The sequence below is a fragment of the Odocoileus virginianus genome, unplaced genomic scaffold, assembly GCF_023699985.2.
Source record: "Odocoileus virginianus isolate 20LAN1187 ecotype Illinois unplaced genomic scaffold, Ovbor_1.2 Unplaced_Contig_6, whole genome shotgun sequence".
Classification (NCBI taxonomy): Eukaryota; Metazoa; Chordata; class Mammalia; order Artiodactyla; family Cervidae; genus Odocoileus; species Odocoileus virginianus.
The window spans coordinates 2,328,063-2,335,645 of NW_027224323.1; positions in this window are offsets into that span (position 1 = coordinate 2,328,063).

Genomic DNA, 7,583 nt, shown 5'->3' on the forward strand with positions numbered 1-7,583 from the left:
AAGAATCCGCCTGTCAACACGGGATACACAGGTTCGAATCCTGGTCCGGGAAGATCGCATATGCCAAGGGTCAGCCAGGCCTGCACGCTGCAGCTACTTAAGCCCACGAGCCCTAGAGCCCGTGGTCTGCAACAAGGGCGATGAGAAGACCATGTACCTCAGCTAGAGAGTAGCCCCTGGAGGCCACAGCCACAAAAACGTCGGCACACGAAGAGCAGCCAAAAGAAAAGAAAAGAAAAAAAGTTTTAAATGAACTTGGGCGGGGGGAAGTGGGCAGAAGACCTAAGTAAACACATGGGTCCAAAGAAGACTTGAAAGTGAAAGTCGCTCAGTCGTGTCTGACTCTCTGTGACCCCATGGACTATACAGTCCATGGGATTCTCCAGGCCAGAATACTGGAGTGGGTAGCCTTTCCCTTCTCCAGGGGATCTTCCCAACCCAGGGATCGAACCCAGGTCTCCCGCACTGCAGGTGGATTCTTTACCAGCTGAGCCACAAGGCAAGCCCAAGAATACTGGAGTGGGCAGCCTATCCCTTCTCCAGCGGATCTTCCCGACCCAGGAATCAAACTGGGGCCTCCTGCATTGCAGGCAGATTCTTTATCAACTGAGCTATCAGAGAAAACATACAGGTGGTCAATAGGAACATAAAAAGACGCCCATCATACACACTTACAAGAAATTGGGCTCAAAAGTATGATAAGGTAGCACCTCACACTGGTCCGAATGGCTGTTGTCAAAAAATCTGCAAACAATAAATGCCGGAGAAGGTCTGGAGAAGTGGGAACTCTCTCGCACACTGTTGGTGTGACTGTAAATTGATGCAACCACTATGGAGAACAGGATGGAGGGTGTTTAGAGCATTAAACACAGAACTACCATATGTACGATCCAGTAATTTCACTCCTGGGCATATATCTGGACGAAATTACATATTCAAAAAGACACATGCACCCCAGTGTCCATAGCAGCACTACTGACGATTGCCAAGATGCGAGAACAACTTAAATGTCCATCAAGAGAAGAATGGAGAAAGAAGGTGTGGCACATGTATACAGTGGAATATTACTCGGCCATGAAAAAGAATGGCCAGTGCCGTTGCCAGTGACACGGATGGATCTAGTGATGATCACACTGAATGAAGTGAGTGACACAGCGAAGGACAAATTCAATGAAGACTTTAAAAACTGGTCCACGTAAGAACAACAACAACAACAAAAAAACCTTAAAAAAGGATTTAATGAGCCATCTATGTGTGCATTTCTTTCCAATGGCTATGTAACAAATTATTCCACACATAGCATCTCATGGGTCTGTGGGTCAGAAGCCTCATGGAGCTAAAATTCAGGCGTCAGCGGGGTGGTTCCTTCTAGAAGCACCAGTGGAGATTTTGTTCCTTGCCTTTTCTGGCTTCTAGACACTACCCACATTTCTTAGCTCTGTGGTCCCTGCCTGAAGCCTCGAGTCCCACCAAGGCTGCCACTATCCACACATCACATCATGCTCCCCTTCCTTCTTCCTCCCTCACCCACTTTTAAGGACCTTGTGCTTACACATAGCCATCTGGGTAATTCAGGATCTTTGCCATCTTAAGGTCAGCTCGTGACCGACCTAAACTCCAGCTGCTACTGTTATTCCCTTCTGCCACATACAGGAACATACCCATGTGTTCTGGGAGTTAGGAAGTAGGAACTGGACATTTTGGGGGTCATGATTCTGCTGACCACACACGGTCAAGAAGAGACATAGCTGGAATCGAGAACAAGATGGAGGTCCCTTGAAAAACTAAAAATAGAGCTATTTTATCATCCTGCAATCCCACTCCTGGGTATACACCTGGAAAAAAAAAACATGGTCCAAAAAGATATATGCACCCCAGTATTCATTGCAGCACTCTTTACAATAGCAAGTCATGGAAACAATCTAAATGTCCATTCACAGAGGATAAAGACGATGTTCATATATACAGGGGAATACCACGCAGCCATAAAAAAGAATGACACACTGCCACTTGCAGAAATATGGATGGACCTAGAGATTATCCTACTGAGTGAAGTGAATGAGTCAGACAGAAAAGGAGACATAGCCGATGACGTCCCTTATATGAGGAATCCAAAAAGACACACATGAACTTACTTACAAAAGAGACAGGGACTCACAGACTTTGAGAATGAATTTATGGTTGCTGGGGGTTAGGGGAAGGGATAGTCAGGGAGTCTGGGATGGACGTGGACACGCGGCTGTGTTTAACATGGAGAACCAGCAAGGACCTGCTGGACAGCACAGGGAACTCTGCTCAATACTCTGTGATAACCTGATGGTCACCAGGGGGAAGGATGGGGGAAGGGATAGTCAGGGAGTCTGGGATGGACATGGACACACGGCTGTGTTTACCATGGAGAACCAGCAAGGACCTGCTGGACAGCGCAGGGAACGCTGCTCAATGTCACGTGGCAGCCTGGATGGGAGGGGGGTTTGGGGGAGAATGGATACGTGTATATGGATGGCTGAGTGCCTTTGCTTTCCACCCGAAACCATCACAACACTCTTAATGGGCTATACCCCAATACGAAATAAAAAGTTTAAAAGAAAAAAGAAGGGACATAGCTGGTACCTGGACTCATATCCTCAGGCAGAATTATTGTCATAACTAATTTCCCACCAAGGTTTTCTACAGCCCGTCACTGTTGCTTCCTTTCTCCCGGCGGGCATGTCGAGGCATTTAACAAGGCGTAACAGGCAGCTGGTTTCCTTCAGAAAAATCGAGCCTCAGCTTCAAAGAGAGGAACGCACAGCTTCTCCTCCAAGACATGGATTCGGGCAGACAGCCAGGCCGCCAAGAAGTAGATGGCGTGTGCGGGGGAGATCGCACCTAGACGCCGGCTCTCCTCCGGGGTCTCCTCTCACGGAATCCACAGCCCTGGTGCTCACGTCGCGAAAACCAGAGCCCTGCCTGCAGTTCCGTGAGCTTCCAGAAGCTGACAGCTGTCTCCCCCGACGTGAGGAGCTCAAGGGTCTCCCGGGGAAATGACGTCACACCCCCTTGTACCACGGCTTTCTCTTGCCTTGGGTTGACCGAAACGTTTTCTTCAAAACCCAAAGGAAACTTTTGGCCAATGCAATATTTTGTTTGGCTTTTTCGGGCTTCCCTGCTAGCTCAGAGGATACAGCATCTGTGTGTGATGCGGGAGACCCAGGTTCGATCCCTGGGTCGGGAAGATCCCCTGGAGAAGGAAATGGCAACCCACTCCGGTATTCTTGCCTGGAGAATCCCATGGACAGAGGAGCCTGGCGGGGTACAGTCCATGGGGTCACAAAGAGTCGCACATGACTGAGCGACTTCACTTTCTTTTCGGTTGTTTTTAAATATCAATGTTTTCTGTTTTTTTTTTCCCAGTTTTATTGAGATGGGATGGACACAGTTTAAGTGGTTATAGGATGCTTACTCAATTGCATGTTATATATCATGTATTATGTCATATCATACACCAACTGTATGTATATTATATGTATTATGGATTTCCCTCATGGCTCAGCTGGTAGAGAACCCGCCTGCAATGCGGGAGACCTGGGTTCGATCCCTGGGTTGGGAAGGTCCCCTGGAGAAGGGAAAGGCTACCCACTCCAGTATTCTGGCCCAGAGAATTCCATGGACTGTATAGTCCATGGGGTCGCAAAGAGTCAGACATGACTGAGCGACTTCTCCTTCAGGAGAACAGACGTGATAGAAAATACTGCATTGGTCTCATATCTGAACCTGTCAGATTTTTCCCAAACCCACCGAGCACTGGAACAAACTCCCACATTTCTGCCACAGGCGACAAGTGTTCCTGCCCTGAATGTCGACAGATGGAATTCCCAGCCATCACGGGCATCAGCTCTTTTCGCCTCCAAACACAGAGCTGGCCTCACTAGCTGTCTGACCTTGACAGCTGAGGGTCAACGAAGATGCTTCCTACGTTTCAGCATCTGCTCTTTCTTCTTCTTCTCTTTAAATTTCTTTTTGCCATGGACCATTTCTAAAGCCTTTACTGAATTTGTTACCATATTGCTTCTGTCTTATGTGCTAGTTATTTTGGCCTCCCAGCATGTACGATCTTAGCTCCCTGACCAGGGATTGAACCCGCATCCCCTGCACTGGAAGATGAACTCTTAACCACTGGACCACCACGGAAGTCCCTCTCATCTTTCGCTCGTTCACTGCCTTCCTTCGTCCTCTTTGATATTCTCACCTCTCTAGCATCTCTCAGCCGGGCGTCTCGAAAGCAGAAACAACACACGGGTGCCAGGCTCACACTTGACCCAGACTGACTGCCCGTCTCCGTGGGGTCACGGGCTCCAGGCAGGAAGGGGGGGGAGCGTGTTCCCACCAGTGACACGTACGTAGGGAGACAGGATGGATGCCCTTCTAGACCTTGGACGTGTCTACACGGGCCCCTCCCTACACTCTCCCCACTTTGCCTGCCTTCATCTTAATTTTTGCGTGCCCTCCCCCCATTTGGCCTGCAATTTTGAGACCCAGGTTCAGTCCCTGGGTCAGGAAGACCCCCTGGAGGAGGGCATGGCCACCCACTCCAGTAGTCTTGCCTGGAGAATCCCCATGGACAGAGGAGGCTGGCGGGCTACAGTCCATGGGGTTGCAAGGAGTCAGACACGACTGAGCTACTAACACGAATACCCCTATTTTGCCCACCTGCCTCCCACATTTTCCTTCCTTGACCCCCACTTTTGCCTGCCTTCCCCTCTCCCCATTTTCCTGCCTTTATCTCCCCCCAGTTTTGCCTGCCTCCCCCACCCCCACCACATTGCCATCAAAACATTAGAATTTATTTGTTGGAGTTACCTTAACTGTGATTGCCACACCTTCCTACCCACTTCACAAGAAGCTTATTTCTAACAGCAAAAACACTTTGTATCAGGGTAGAGATGATTAACTACATCGTGAGGATTTCAGGTGAGTGGCGAAGGGACTCAGCCAAACATATATGTGTATGCATTCTCCGCCCACAGAAAGCCTGTTTTGCAAAGAAACACTGAACCAGTCCTAGAGCACAGGCTTTAGGACGAAAACATCCCCCTCCCCCAGTCATTCATGCATCTGGGGTCAAACTCAGAGCAGGACAGGAAGGCTCATGAAGGTGCTGACCTAGGCTTGACACCCCCCTGCCCTCTGCCTCCCAAAGCCCCCGCTTCCCCCACCAGCAAGGCTGCCGCCCTCCCGGGATGCAGACACCAGCCTGGGGTGGCAGGGGGCCCAGCTCACGGGGTGCGTTTTCTCTGCAGGTCCCAGCTGCTCCCGTGGGTGTGCCTCGCTCTGACTGTGTTTATTTTTAATCCTCCCCGACACCTGCCTCGCGGCCTCCGGAGAGGAAATGAGGCTGTCTGAACAAGGAGGACGTATCACCTGAGGTGCCGTCACTGGGCAAGTTCTCAAAGATTTCTGTGAAAAAATACAGCCATCACATGCACACGCCGCTATATTTAACATGGAGAACGCTAGCAAGGTAATGCTGAAAATTCTCCAAGCCAGGCTTCAACAGTACGTGAACCGAGAACTTCCAGATGTTCGAGCCAGATTTAGAAAAGGCGGAGGAACCAGGAATCGAATTGCCAACATCCACTGGATCATAGAAAAAGCAAGAGAGTTCTAGAAAGACATCTCTTTCTGCTTTATTGACTATGCCAAAGCCTTTGAATGTATGCATCATAACAAACTGTGGAAAATTCTGAAAGAGATGGCCATACCAGATCACCTGACCTGCCTCCTGAGAAATCTGAATGCAGGTCAAGAAGCAACAGTTAGAACCGGACATGAAACAATGGACTAGCTCAAGATTGGGAAAAGAGTACATCAGGCTGTATATTGTTACTTTGCTTATTTAACTTCCATGCAGAGTACATCATGAGAAACGCTGGGCTGGAGGAAGCACAAGCTGGAATCAAGACTGCCGGGAAAAATATCAGTAACCTCAGATATGCAGATGACACCACCCTTATGGCAGAAAGTGAAAAAGAACTAAAAAGCCTCTGATGAAAGTGAAAGAGGAGAGTGAAAAAACTGGCTTAAAGCTCAACATTCAGAAAACTAAGGTCATGGCATCCGGTCCCATCACTTCATGGCAAATAGACAGGGAAACAGTGGAAACAGTGAGAGACTTTATTTTTCTGGGCTCCAAAATCACTGCAGATGGTGACTGCAGCCATGAAATTAAAAGACACTTACTCCTTGGAAGGAAAGTTATGACCAACCTAGACAGCATATTAAAAAGCAGAGACATTACTTTGCCAACAAAGGTCTGTCTAGTCAAGGCTATGGTTTTTCCAGTGGTCATGTATGGATGTGAGAGTTGGACCATAAAGAATGCTGAGTGCTGAAGAATTGATGCTTTTGAACTGTGGTGTTGGAGAAGACTCTTGAGAGTCTCTTGGACTGCAAGGAGATCCAACCAATCAATCCTAGAGGAGGTCCATCCTGGGTGTTCATTGGAAGGACTGATGCTGAAGCTGAGGCTCCAATCCTTTGGCCGCCTGATGCGACGAACTGACTCACTGGAAAAGACCCTGATGTTGGAAAAGATTGAAGGTGGGAGGAGAAGGGGATGACAGAGGATGAGGTGGTTGGATGGCATCACCAACTCAATGGACTCTGCTCAATGCCCTGTGGCAGCCTGGATGGGAGGGGAGTTTGGGGGAGAATGGATACATGTATATGTATGGCTGAGTCCCTTTGCTATCCACCTGAAACTATCACAACACTGTTAATTGGCTATACCCCAGTGAAAAATAAAAAGTCAAACATTACAGCATCAGACAAACCATTATATTTAGAAGTGATAAACAACAAGGTCATCCTGTGTGGTGCACAGAACTATATGCAATATCCCTATGATAAAACATAATCAAAGAGGATATGAAGAGCAATACATCTATGTAGGTGTAACTGAATCATGTCGCTGCATGTCTGCAAGTCACACAACGTGGCAAACCAAGTCCCGACTTCCAAAATGAAACACACAGCTGTCGGAGCAAAGTGTTCCTCTTCTCCCTCTCCAAATATTGACTCTGTCTTGGCGCTTTGTCTTCTGTTCCCTAGCTTTCTCAGTTCAGTCCAGTTCAGTCGCTCAGCCGTGTCCGACTCTTTGCGACCCCATGGACTGTAGTCCGCTCCTGAGTCCATGGAATTGCCCAGGCAAGAATACTGGACAATTGCCATTTCCTCCTCCAGGGGATCTTCCCAACCCAGGGATCGAACCTACATCTCTCCTGTCTTCTGCACTGGCAGGCAGATTCTTTGCCATAACTATTGCCATGTTATGCCCACCTGTCAAGGGGTGAAGAGTCTGTTCTATTGTGAATTAAACTGATTCCTCACAAGTTACATGGCAGGTTTGAAAGAAACTCACTAGATGCTCTTTAACTTTTTTGTAAAAACCTCATCGTATGCATATACTATTGGTGAGAATGTAAGTGGGTACAGCCAGTGTGGAAAAGACTATGGAAGTTCCTCAAAGAGCGAAAAACACAGTCATCATATGATCCAGCAACCCCAGCCCAAGGCACACGTCTGGACAAAACTCTGAAAAG